The following is a 13,327-nucleotide window of genomic DNA, read 5'->3' as shown; positions in this document are numbered from 1 at the left end:
CAGCATTCTAGTGCTCGATTGTCAGGGTACGAGTTGATACTTTTAGAGAGTCATGTACACATAAAGAGATGCAACACGTTGAATCCAGCTACGTTGTTGCCGATTGTAGCAGAGACAGATGTTCCTGAACAGCATGATTGCGTTCTTAGGACAGAAGAAGAAACGAAAGGGAGAATAGATCTCAAGGACACTCCTCTTGTGAAGTGTGATGGTACCTTATGGGTGGATGGTTCATGCTTTAAGCTTCCGAATGGTGATACGACTGCGGCATATGCTGTTACGACTTTGCATACGATTGTTGAGGCTGCACGTATCCCACATAATTCAGCTCAAGCAGCAGAGTTGATTGCACTTACAAGAGCGTGTGTGTTATCAAAAGGAATAAAAGTGACCATATATACTGACAGCCAGTATGCATTTGGTGTGGCTCATAGTTTTGGACGATTGTGGAAAGAACGTGGGTTTTTGACCTCGCATGGAGCCAAGATTCAGCATGGTCAGTTGGTGAATGAGCTTCTTGAGTCACTTACCTTGCCGTTGCAAGTCGCGATTGTGAAATGCAGTGCACATAAGAAAGTTACTGATGATGTTGGTCGTGGCAATGCATTTGCTGATGAAGTCGCGAAAGAAACAGCAAGGTGTGTGATGAGTCGAATGTACGTTGCAGGCCCTGCGAGATGGGTTGGTGACATTGGAATGTGTGAAGATACGATAGAGAGTGTGAAGTCTATTCAAGCTGAAGCTACAGAGAAAGAGTTGAGTGTGTGGAGAGAGAGTACGGGTAAATTGGATGCAAATGGTTGTTGGGTTGAATTGTCAGAACATCAGCGATGGTTGTTACCCGATGCATACGTGCTTGCAGTGGTTACAATGGCCCATGGAATGGCTCACATCAGTGTGAAAGGGATCTGTAAGTTGTTGGTTCCAGTGTGGCAAAATGCTGGAATTCCTAAGTGTGCAGAGAACGTGGTCAAGAATTGTATGGTTTGTCTGAAATACAATCCTGGTAGGGGAACTCCAACTCCAGCTGGTCATTTTGCGCCTCCAACGTGTCCGTTCGAGGTTTTGCAGCTAGATTTCATCCACACGGAGAGGTGCAACAACTTAAAATACGTACTTGTTGTTGTTTGTGCCTTTTTGAGATGGGTAGAAGCATATCCCCTGAAAGATAACACTGCCATGTCCAAAGCTAAAGCCCTTATCAAAGAATTCTTCCCCAGATTTGGGTTGCCGAGAATGGTCTGGAGTGATAATGGGAGCGAATTTGTGGGTCAAGTGATGAAGAGAGTATGTGAAGGGCTAGGAATCCGGAAGAAGTTTCACGCTGCAAATCACCCCCAATCAGCTGGACTAGTAGAGTGCTACAATGGCACGTTAAAACTGAAACTGGCCAAAATACAAGCGAGTTGTGGTCTTAAATGGCCCGATGCCTTACCATTAGGACTTCTATCGACAAGAATGACTGTGCATTCACGAGTGGGACTTAGTCCTTACGAAATCGTGTTCGGCCGCCCGGCCAACATATGGGGAGTGCCTAGGCCGACAAAATTCAGTGAGATTGAACACCCTGTATTGCTTGATTATTTGTATGATTTGACGGCTAAATTGCGTGTTTTACACCAACAGGTTCACGATACTCTGCCTCAGGTCTCTGAAACTCCAGGACACACTATCGATCCTGGTTAAAAACTTCCAGCGGACAAAGAATGATCAACCCCGTTGGACCGGCCCCCACCTAGTCCTTTTGTCAACGAGATCAGCCGTGCGAGTGGAAGGGAAGAAGAACTGGATCCACGGCGTACATTGTAAGAGGGTCCCTTTGCCTCCGCCGTACGACCGGTGGGTCCAGGAGGGTATTGCTGACTCTGAGACTGAGACTGTGCCTCGTTTTCTGCCTTTCAGCGATGCACGTGTAAAAGGAACAAATTCTGAACGTGAAAGTGACAATCTTTTGCAGGAAGCTGTGCCACCGTCAATTCGATTGGACACTACCGAGCCTGAACTCTTGTTTCAAGACCAGACATTACCTGGAAAAAGCCGTTATAATCTGAGGCCGAGAACTATGGACAAATAAATTCCTTTTCTTTGCTATTTTTGAAAGTGCAGCTCTCTCATCTGAGAAACTTTTTTATTTTTGTTTTTCGAACCACCATCCGGGTTCAGCTGTGGGGTCGCGGGCGACAAGTCTTTGGAGTGCAAGCCGAAGACACAAGGTCGACGGTTCTGGTTGGTTCTTGGGCGTTTCCCTTGGACTGACAGGAGCATTCCTTAGCACGGAACACCCTACCTCCGCGAGCAGCAAGGTTAGAGGTTGGAGTTTTTCAAGATGGAGAGACCTGCCAAAGAGATGAACTTTAAAGCCAAAATGTTTAGAATGATGACCAAGAAACGTTTTTTGATGTTATGCATTTTTATGTTGCTTAGTGTAATGATGTTTTTAATAGGATATGTTTTATTTTATTTTCGAGTGACATTTGCACCCACTATACAGCCCATGCCTCCTTCTACTGTTTCCTCACATTCTTTTCACCCTTTACCTGAACATGAGTTCGTTAGGAGATTAGAGTTTATCAATAACTCCTTCGTTCAGCTTTTGCACCAACACCAATTAGTAGTGAACACGACTAACTGTTGGGTGTGTGGTCTTATGCCTCATACTACTGATAAAGGTATCCCTTATTTGGTCCTGCCTTTCAGCCAAAATGGTTCTGTGTGGGCATACAGAACAATGTTCATCTATGCTCATGAAGTCCACCCCCTACGTTCTGTAAAAGATAATCCAAAGAATAGTGCTCTAGTTAAGGGTATAGTAGATATGATTAGAGAAGCTACTTCCTATGAGACTATCCCGAGAGATGAGACACTAGCGTATATTGGATGGAACGTGACCGGATATGGAGTTACTCTGAGTGAAAACCAGCGAGCAAAGAGATCTTCCCCGATTTGGATTGTACCCCATCAGGGTCACCTATGTCTGCAAGGTAATGGCAAGAATCCCGGAGCTCAGTTAGGGAAGAGTATCTGCACTGAGACATATGTTTTTGCGTCTCAGACTTCCCCTTCGTTCCTAGCAGCTAAGGGTACCTATTTCATCTGTCATGATAGAGCATACACATGGTTGCCCCCTGACTTCTCGGGCACATGTTTTGTTTCGTTCCTGTTGCCTCTGACCTACACAGCTGCGGCAGACTACCACAAGACTAGGGTAGTTAGAGGTGTCTTCAGTAAAGAAGACACTGCGGGACAAGAATTGGGAGACTTCTTGAAGGATTTTCTGCCGTTTTGGGGACCCATGGTTAACAGCAGGAACATAAGGCAATTAACGAGGGTGGTTGAGTCCACCGTAGTTGAAACTGCCGGTGCCCTTAGTAACTTGACTGCTGAGCTCCAGTCGGATCGTCTTATGACTCTTCAGAACAGAGTTGCACTAGATGTCATACTTGCAGACCGAGGTGGGGTATGTAAAGTGATCCAATTAAGTTGCTGTGTTTTCATTCCAGATAACGCTCCGACAGTGTACCAAGCCATTTCCAAACTACATAAGATCTCTGAATCTATTCATGTGGATAAAGGAGATTGGTCATTGATGGGGTGGTTCTGGGAACTGTTATCCGCCTGGGGATGGAAGATTCTGATGGTCATTGGGATGACCTTAGCCATTCTTTTCCTGTTCTGTCTGTGCGTACAGTGTGCTCCTGCAATATGTGGCCTCTGTGCTACATCATGTGTAAGGAAACCTGTATCGAGGGACGAACTAAGTAATAGGATGATGCTACAGCAACATCTCAATGATTTTATGAATATAGACCTGGACTCAGATTAGCGTGAGTGTAGGTTGGTTGCATATGTAAGGGCAAAAGGAGGGTCTGTAGTACTGAAAATTCCGGACCCGTGTCAAAAACATCGTCGTATCATGACGATTTTGGTATCAGCAGACCGAGAATGACGAGTACACTACATACAAGCATTTTCGACGCATTCGAGTAGCGAGATCACCCTGAAATCAGCAATTCCGTCTTGAACCCTCGGGTTCCATTTTGTACATGGCAGCCATTTTGTGGTTGCCCTCACATAGGCCGATGACTAAGGCCGAAATAAGTCTTTTGGGACACGTACACCTTTAGCTGACTTTTGTGTGACCTGGGCAAGCTGACTCCACTGCCCGAAGCCAAACCTGTTCGGCCGGTTCCTTTCCCAGTGACCGACCGAGATTAGGATCAAGGTGCCACATGCCATAAACCCTTCATCGCAAACAACTATGCCTAATCTTACACACACCTGTCTCTGTTTCTTGCTTTATGACCTACTTTACGATGAGGAGGTGCCCAATTTTATTAGGGGTCCGTCCGATATCTGATGGAAAGTGTTGGGCCTTGCCGGGAAATTGATTGTGGGCTGGGCAAACTGAAAAATGGGCTTGTCATGATTCTGCTTTTTCTTTGTTATGAAAATATGTGAATGGTCAACTGTAAAATAAGGAATGTTTGCCTAAAGCATAATATTTTGTATAAAAAGGGATGGCTGGCTTTGTAAGTTGAGCAGTCTCCTGAGAATATACACCGTGTTGTACTTCTAGGATACCTGTTACTGGCTGCAGCCAATAAATTCGATCTTTGACTTCACCAAGAAGACTCTGTGTTTCTGTAGTCTGGGACAGGAAGGACTCGAAGTCTTAGGGTGTGTTCCTTGGCACCGCTGGGTTCTTAAAAACCCAGTACTTCAGTCTAAACACTTACAAGGTCCCAAAGGCCAGACCTATTGGCTATGCCAATGCTTGTTGCTTTTGTTTTTGGTGCGATAAGAGAATGTTTATGAACCCATAATGACTGGCAAGACAGGGTAGATAGATAGATGGCATCACTTTAAAGTGTACCAGTGGCTGAAGTGGGTTGAACCATTGCCCCATGCTGTATGCTACAGAGGGCAGAAGAACCATGTAAATGACAACAACAGGTCAACAGATTGAAGAAGGCCGATTGAAAGCTGCTATAAGTATATAGAATATATAATTTGAGTAAACTTAAAAGTTCTGTGCCGAGGTCAATTCTAAAAATACTTCCAGAACTTCTGTTACACTTAAGCAACTTACAAACGCATATACTAACAGAATACAACTTTATTACTGACTAATGGGTTAATACGTTATTTATCTGACATGATTTGAGCTATTTTAGGAGAAAATATATATGCATTTACAGCATAGTTATTGTAATAAGACTTGTTCTACCCGGAACCACTCTAACTGCTCAGCACAAAGGCACCTGATTTCTATGCGGTGGTTATGCAATATATCTTACTGACAGCATGCTTTAGTAATGTAAACCCATAATGCTAAAACCGGAAATCCTATTTATTGGCGCAAAACAAGCCTAGATTAGAGCCGCTCAAAAAAAGTTGTAGTTTTGCACTTTGTGTACTGAACTGCTGTTGACACGCAGATAAAGAGTTATCATACTGATATACAGAATGTTGATTCATGGCTCTGAATGCCAGCCTTTCAGTGACTGAGCACAGGGCCCAATGCCAGGCGTCAGGTTGCATCCAGACACGGGGCGGCTGACACAGCCTCATCCGACGGTAAACATCTCGCCCTGCACAGCCCGCCGCATTGACATTGACAGAGTGGACCTATTTTCACTGTCAGGAAGAAAGGAGGTGTGTAAATAATTAAAGAGCTGCGAAGCCCAAATGCAGCACGCATCCTAAACAAAATGCACCAGTCACGTTCCTTGTAACTGGAGTTTCCCTTTGAGCAATGAAGTATACTTAATGGGTAGTAGAAGACGGACATAAATGATGCGCAGCAAGTGCCCTCTCACCACTAGGGCCTGGGGCACCGATATTAGCATTAAAGGTAATGATTACTCGTCAAGACAAGCGGAGCAGAATTATCCTGTGCTGGTAAAACCAAACGCTTCCAAAGGGTCGCCATGGTTAAAGATAGCATCTGGAAGCACAAAACAAGCATTGGCCGTGCGTCCGTGAGAGCAACGCGGCCGCGCGGCCTTGAAAGCGATAAACGAGTGGTGCGCGCGTGCGCCCGCAATGGCAAAAGTGAAAGCAGGCTGGCAAGTGGTGTACGATGTGCGCGCACCATGACGAGAGAGAAAAGCCAGATGGCGCCTCTGCTCGTCATTGTGCGCATAACCGCAAGCTCTATGCCAGCAAAAACGCTGTGGTAGGACTTTTAGAAGCCACCCACTAAATGTCTCACAGTGCAGCGCATGTTCTGGCTCAGGCGAGACCTAAAAAGTGCTGGTGCTCGGTACAAGCCCATTTAAAGCAGTGTCCTTATTTTGATGACGATGATGAACTGCGAGTACAGTAACGCTAGCAACACCTCAGAAAAACAGCTGTGCTACAAGTAAAGTTAGTTATTCTTTTTTCATGCCTTCTGACAGCGGCACAGGTGCCAATACGTTTTGGGGAATAGCAGCTAAATTATGGGCATTTTAATTTGCTCTGGCTGGCCTAAACGTTTCTAAGGACAATGCAAATGTATAATTTCAATTCGATTTTTTTTTTTACATTTCGTTATTGTAGGTTTATAACATGAATTAAACAAACTTTTTTCTTGGAATTGTACTTTTTATATAAAATCCATTTTGAATATAGCATTCAAATCAGAGAACCTTTCTTTGACTCAGTTAAACGCCTTGTGCTCACAGAAGGCATCTCAGGTCATCTGTTGGCTGCAAAAATGTACATGCCTTAATGTGCAGGCCACGAGTTACACAAAACACAAGGGCACATTCTCAGATGAGGAACTTAGGGCCGTAGTCACATTATCCCCCGTGGGCAGCCAGTGGATGTTTCAGAGCTTAGATAACATGAACGTCTGTGGACGGCAACACACTCAGGAATTTGTTATTTTTCACAAACTTGTTCCATCTGGGGAGACAATCAGATATTTACTGCAGTCATTGGGCGGAGTAAATCCATTGGTAGGCTAAGAATGGGAAAAGAAATCACCCATAATTAAGGGTGTGTAGGGGAAGGAGTTTCTTCGCGGGAAAAAACTATTTCTCTGAGGAAAATATAAAGCGAAATTGCATTGACATATAGGCCTTTTGGCAGGCACACTCATACATTGTGCACATCTACACAGAACTGACTCAGATCGCACATAAATAGGAATTCACAGAAGTATTTCCAGAGTACTCCAGGAAGTATTTATGAAACGGAAATCTGCACCCATTCGTGAGAACCCGGGAAGGCAAATGTACAAATTCTATAACGAATTATGGCTATAGGGAGCTCATTTATAGGTCTAGAACCATAGTGAATTCATCAGTATGCTTCATAAGAAAGTAACCATGCAGACCACAGTGGGTAGTAAAGGAGGTACAAGTGGTTGAAAAGAAGGCCTGCAAGCTAGAGACGTATGGGGTTATTTATGAGAGCTTGTGTCACTTTTGCACCACGTAAAAGTGGTACATGCAGTGACTCAGGGCTCTGAATAAAATTCATGAAGCTATGCAAAACCACCCTGCGTGGCTTTGAGTGGCCTCATAAACCCTGAATAAGGAAACGCAACACAAATCGCTGTGTCACATTACTCTGCGCCCGGGAGGCGTTCCATGGGCGTTGGGGTGGGTGTTTCCATGCAACACCCCTGGATTTTGACGCTGCCTCAGATTTACAAAATCATGTAAACCTGGGAAGCGCCAAATCTTTATGCCCCTTGAGGTAAGGCGTAGCAAGGAGAGATATATTTATTTCTCCTTGTTTTTTCCTATTTCTAAATGTGCTGTCGAACACTTCTTAGGATTGTTTCTGTGCAAAAAGGTGCCCTTTGCTGTACAAAAACAATCCTGCGTGCAACAGAGACACCCTTACACCATGGTGCAAGGGTGCCTACATTGGCGCTAGGCTGCTGAAATGGCGCCAGCAGAAGGAGGAAGGACAGGAATGGAGTACTGCATAAATAATGTGCATTCCTGCCCTTTCACTTTGGTATAGCTGGCTCAGCAAAATAACTTGCTGCACTGCCCTACGCCAAACTCTTGTAAAGGATGGGCTAAACGTGGACACACAAGGCACCGTACAACCAGCTCAAGGGAGAAAACTAAACTACCAGAAAGAGGATATGGGGGAAAAAGAAGAATAAGAAAGAAGAGACGCATAAAGGCACAAATAAGGTTGGGCTAGCCTATAGATTTATGTCTTTCCCTAGAGCCCCAGGGGAAAATCCTGTTGTGACTTCTTTTTGGTCTCATCTGAACTACTTTCAGGATATTCAGGAACGCATGATTATTGCCCTTTGATGTTATGTATAAGGTTGTGTCATGTGTAGAATAAAATACTTTTTGGGTTTTGTAAACTAAAGGTACTGACTGCCCAGACAATTATAAAATAATTGGGTATTAAATGTTTTGTTGAGTTCTCTACTTCCAACTCCACACAACTTCCCTGAGTAAGCCTTGGACTGCTCGATCTCGCTACCCTGTGTGTTAAGTGCTAAAGAGGTGAACAGGCGTTGTTTGGGTCCAGTAATAAGGTTAATGCCCCGAACAACAGTGGTAAACTACTCTGATAGACACAGTCTCAGCTCAGAAACCCCTGCTTGTTCAGGGACTCCTGAAAAAGTTCCCACAGTTTCTATCCAATGCACATGCAACTTTTTATCTGCTTTTTCCAGTAAATTACTCCGCCAAGAATTCCCAGATTACTGTTTAATAGTTTGTTTAAATGCTCCATTTGTTGAGGTAAAAAGCACACTACATTCAGATTCTCTGATTATGTCAAAAGTAGAACCATGGTTTAACAATGTCCATAATCATGACAATTAATACAAATAAGTGAATTTCCCATGCCTTTTGCTATTTTAAGGGCAAGTTTGCAAATAAGTAAAAACAAATCACTCAGAACTTTGCGTTTGCCTGCACCATCAAATTCTTCACTGTAGCTGGTTGCTGCTTCTGTCGGCTGGTTGCCATTTCAAGGTTGCAGATCTTCTTCCTCATTGGTTTCCCAGAATGCACAGCAGACAGAACATTACCATAAATCTATGGACCTCACAATTGGGGAAAAATTCTGCAGGAGTGACATGGTGAAAGAGGAGCTAACTTTGAGAAAATCAAAGCAGACTTCATTGAATTTCCTGTTCTGATGTGGATGATTTCACGGGATGTGACAGTTGCCTCATTATGTACTTTTTAGATGAGTAATGACTGGCAGTTGGTAAAATGTAAATGCTTGAAACACCATTGATTAAGATCCATTATAATAATCCTCCATCTCATCTCCTTATTATCTCATACAGCAATATGCACGCTAATGTGTCAGGTATAGTATTGCGTCTAACCAATCATCGCTGTGCTTTTTTTTTTTTAAAATAAATTTTATTCATCAAATGACACATATATCGCAGGGCTCTCTACCCCAGAGGCCTCTGCACAATCAATAATCAACATCATAGCTTTGACTTTTTTTAAAACAAAGAGAAAGAAGTGCAGCAAGGATGAAGAAGTGCAATACAGATGAAAAATAACCCCTCTTCTTTTATTTTTAGTTTTTTTTAAAAAGAAACCCCTCCTCCCCCAACAACCCCCCTCACCCCCCTAAGTCGCACAACCAACCTCTTAAGCACAGTTAAAATCTGGCCTCCCACCACACCCCCGCCCCAATAGCGGAGGAAGCATCAAACTGGAAGGGGGAGAACCCCCCCACAATCGGCTCCAACATCAGCCCGTAATAGTCTGCCCACCGCTTCCAGATTTTATAATGTTTCTGCGGGCAACCTCTAGCTGTAAAGATAGGGCGTTCCAAGCCCATACAAAGGTCCAGGCCCCTCTTCCATACCGACACCAAAGGTGGCGCCGGCACATTCCAAGCCCTGGTGATATCCCTCTTTGCTAATGTAAATCCCAGCATCATAAGATGAAGCTTATAAATGTTGCCCCCTATCCCGTCCATGACGTGTAGTAATACCAATTTCAGTGACCGGGGCAGGTCCCAGCCCAACACTTCTGCGAGGCAGGACATCACCCCTCACCCGAACCGGGCCAGGGAGGAGCAATGCCAGACCATGTGTATCAGGGTCCCCTCTTCCTGTTCACATCTAAGGCACATCGGAGAAGCCACCATGCCTGCCCTCCATAACCAGACCAGATATTTGAATTGGATGAGACGTAGACGTACCGCAATGGCAGCACCTCGCGGGGAGGCCAGAGCCTCCGTCCAGTCCTCCTCATCCATGGAGCCCAGAACCTCTTTTCATGTCCCCCTGAGATTCTGCAAAGTGGGGGAGCTGTGCGTTACCAATGTCTGATAGACCTTGGAAATTTTGTGGTCATGAAGATTCCCCATAAATATCTTGGCTTCCACAGGACTGAATTCGGTGAGTGTCTCCAGATCCACCTGACTAGGACACAGGGCGTGACAAAATTGGAGATATTTATAGAATTGGGACTTAGGCATCTGATAGTCGCCCTGCAAGTCCTGAAAGGACTCCAAGGTGATCCCCCTCATAACATCACTGAGAGTAGAAATGCCAATGTTATCCCAGCCCCGAAACCCCGGCAAAGCAGCCAATTGTGGCAGGCGCCCGTTGTTCCATGGTGGGGTCTCCCGGGTCAGCGTGTTCCACCACCCTATTCGCCGCAATGCCTGCCGCCAGACCCTAAAAACCACCTGAGTCGCCGACGGCAGAGACCTGGGTGCCGGAGCAGAGTATAGGATCATGTGGAGTGAGAGATCCCCCATGAGGCCCCACTCCACGGAATCGGGTAGGGATAGTTCTGCAGCTGATACAATAAGCGAGGCAGTGCAACCATCTTAAAAATGATGCAACCAGACCTACAGATCATCCCAAACGCGTTCCCAGACCGCAGCCAGGTTCCTCTCCCAGGCCACAGCGAGAGATTCAGAGTGGAATACCCAAGATACTTCAGACCATTGGTAACCACCCAGAGTCAGCCCAGTCGCCTACAGCCAACGCATTCCAGAGAAGCCATAGCGTAGATTTGCTTAGATTCATGTAGAGGACAAACGATTCTCCAAAGATCTGCATAATGCGAAGCAGTCGCGGACCGGTTCTATTCATGTTTGTTAAAAAAAATAACACGTCATCGGCATGAAGCACGATATAGTCCAACAACCCATGATCCCATTCAAAGCCCGTCACTTGCGCATCCATACGAACCCAGGCAGCCAATGTTTTAACTGCCAACGCAAAGAGATAAGGAGACACCCATCCGGGTGCCACGCCCCAAGGGGATGGTGGAGGAGACCACTCCAGCCACCCGTACCGAGGCAGTAAGATCAGTATAAAGCAAAGATAGATAGAATAGAAATCGCGGGGCCAGATTGAGACGGCGTAAAAGAGCAAAAAGATACGCCCAACTAAGGGAATCAAATGCCCGGTCCATATCCGCCAGCAGCAGCGCCGCTTGCTCACATCGTCCCCGGACGTCCTCCACAGCCACCTGAGCGCAACGGATATTGTGTTGGGTTGCCCGCTGCGGCAAAAACCTTGAGTGATCAGGGTGGACAAGCATAGTGATATGAGCCTGCAGGCAATTGGCTAACGCCTTGGCGAACATTTTGGCTTCTACATTGAGGAGTGAGATGGTGCGATAAGAAGCATGTCCATCCGGGGGCCTGCCTGGTTTATGGAACATCACAACTTCAGCATGACTCCAGTCCCATGGAAGGCATCCCCGCTCGCGCTACTCCTCCACTACCAGAAGATAGTGGGTCCCTAACTGTAGAAAGAACTTCTTTAAAAAACTTGCAGGGGAACCTGTTGGGCCCCGTTGCCTTGCCCGAATTGAGGAGTGCGCCCAATTCCTTCTCCATAAGTGGAAGGTCCAATTCCACGCCCATGTCCTCCGGCAAAGCCCGAAGGGGCAAGTCATCCACAAACCAGCCAATCTCGTCCTCACTGAGACATTCTTTGGGGGCATACAGCTCCGTGAAATATGTGGAAAAGCTTTCGGATATCTTGAAGGAGTCCGTATGGGGCCGTCCATCTGGGCCCACTATCCCAGGAAGGGGCTGAGCATGGAACAACCCCTCACAGAGTCTATGGAGCATCTTACCGAATTTGTCTCCCCATTGATATATCCAGCTGCGGGTGGCTAACGAGGCAAGTCTCGTCCATCAGTAGGGCAGCGTAATTTTGCTGCGCCTGAAATAACTGCTGCCGTATAAGATGTCCCTCCCCGCTCCGACTAAGTTGTTCGAGATCGCCAATATTCATCTCTGCTTGTAGCAGAGCCTCCTTCCAAGTCTTATGAGCTGTCGCGCAATATGAAATATCTGCACCCCGCAAGGTAGGCTTCATCGCCTCCCACAGACGTTCAGCGTCTGAGACCGACCCAACATTGAGCGTCAAGTATTGATCCTTCGCATTCTCGAGGCACTCCCTATAGACTGTCTTCTGATGATTCCATGTCGAAAGATGCCAGCGGAAGAGTCTTCCCGCCCAACCCATTTGCCGGGCAATGGTAATCGGTGGATGATCCAATAAGCTCCTTGGAAGAATATCCGCCTCCACCACCCGGGTTGCAGACGCGCGTGGGACAGACAAATAATCAATACGGGAGAAGGAATTGTGTACGGCAGAGAGATAGGTGTAGCCCTGGGCCAGGCCATGAATCCGGTGCCAGGGATCCACCCAATCCAACCCCGACACCAGCGCAGAGAGTTTCATAGTCTGGTGAACTACTGCACCCTCCCCGGGTCTCCAGCGATCCAAGGCGACATCTAGTCCATCATTCCAATCCCCCCGATCACGGACAGACCATCCAGCATGTCTGCCCTTATAGCCATAAGCCGCTCAACCAGTGCCCATGACAAAGGGGGGGGTGTATACACATTCCAGCACCACTGTCTCCTCTCTGATTGGGCCCCGCAGAAACAAATAGCGCCCCTGTATATCTACCCACGTCTTGATGTGCGTATACAGGACGCGGCGGTGGATCAAGATCATTACCCCCGTGACCCCGGTGAAAAGCCCGAATGAAACACCTGGTTAAACCCATATCTCTGAAAACAGAGTGCCTTCGAGCCCACAAGGTGTGTTTCCTGTAACATAAGGATATCAACATGGGCCCTTTTAGCGTACTGAAGAATTTCCCCCCGCTTAATCTTATTCAGGGCACCTCTGACATTCCAATTTACTAGTCTCGAGGGTCTCGAGGAATCATCGCCGTTCTTCATACAATAATTGCAGTCAATTTTTATTCCATTTATAAATAAATATGGTGACCAACCAAGGACAACAACGAAAAATGAAGTAATGTATTTGATTTGGTTGCAAATCATTGAGTGGTGGCAAAATGGTGCAGGTGTCAACAAATATGTATTTTTTAAAATAATG

This window comes from Lissotriton helveticus, chromosome 1_1, assembly GCF_964261635.1.
Source record: "Lissotriton helveticus chromosome 1_1, aLisHel1.1, whole genome shotgun sequence".
Classification (NCBI taxonomy): domain Eukaryota; kingdom Metazoa; phylum Chordata; class Amphibia; order Caudata; family Salamandridae; genus Lissotriton; species Lissotriton helveticus.
Note: the sequence above shows the minus strand (reverse complement) of the source record.